Source organism: Mandrillus leucophaeus, unplaced genomic scaffold (genome assembly GCF_000951045.1).
Source record: "Mandrillus leucophaeus isolate KB7577 unplaced genomic scaffold, Mleu.le_1.0 Scaffold240, whole genome shotgun sequence".
NCBI lineage: Eukaryota > Metazoa > Chordata > Mammalia > Primates > Cercopithecidae > Mandrillus > Mandrillus leucophaeus.
In genome coordinates, this window is record NW_012102477.1 from 1,643,548 (window position 1) to 1,644,371 (window position 824).

An 824-nucleotide genomic window follows, 5' to 3' on the forward strand; every position below is an offset into this window, starting at 1 on the left:
GGCCTCCCAAAGTGCTGGGATTACAGGCGTGAGGCACCGCACCCGACCTGTGTTGCTTTAAGCCACCATATTTATCAGGACAGCAACAGGAAACTAATACAAGTTTCAGTCCCTTACTGATGAGGTTCTGGAAGACAGGACCCCTGCCTGGTGCCTCATGGTGGACCCACAGAATCATCTTCATACGAAAGGGAGAGAAACATCAATGTCCACTACCACTGGCATCCTCAGCCGCGAGGACAAATCCCTTGCCCTCCCGGCAGGTTTCATCCGCGTAACGGAAACAGCGGTGAATTTATTAGGGGATGTTAATAACTGATAGGCAAGGGTGAAGTCATTGCAAAAGTTCCCAGGCGATATGGACAGCCGCTCCCCAGTAATCACTGCTCCACGCAGTCCACGGTGGGGGGCTGTGATTGACCCCCTGACGGGATGACGGGACACTAAGGTGTGCAGTACACATCCTTACAGGGAGATTTTAAAAACCGGCTGTGACCCCTGCCCCAAGAAGGCCAAGAACTGCTACTCTGTGGTGTGCAGTGCAGACCTTTCCCACGATGGGAATTTCAGTCGTGGCAGCTCCTTCCCCTAATCACCAGGGCTCAGAATCTTTCTTTTACTCCTCCTTTACCCGATGCAATCGGCATCAAACGCGGGCTGTGCTGCGCCCAAATGGTCCCAGCTTCCCGGCTCTCTCCTTTCCCAAGAATACCCACACCCTGAGGTCCCAAGTGTCTCCCCCGCCCCAGTATCTCACGCCTCCAAGTAGCTGCCGTCCCTGCAGGGACCTCCAGAGCTGCAAGCGGGGGACGGGGCCGGCGGGG

General features: G+C 55.6%; 1 protein-coding gene across 1 annotated transcript in view; it reads right to left on the reverse strand.

Annotated features, from left to right (window-relative positions):
• Positions 1-824, reverse strand: part of FLYWCH2 (FLYWCH family member 2) — an 11,232-nt gene that overhangs the window by 9,663 nt on the left and 745 nt on the right. The gene's annotated exons all lie outside the window — the stretch shown is intronic.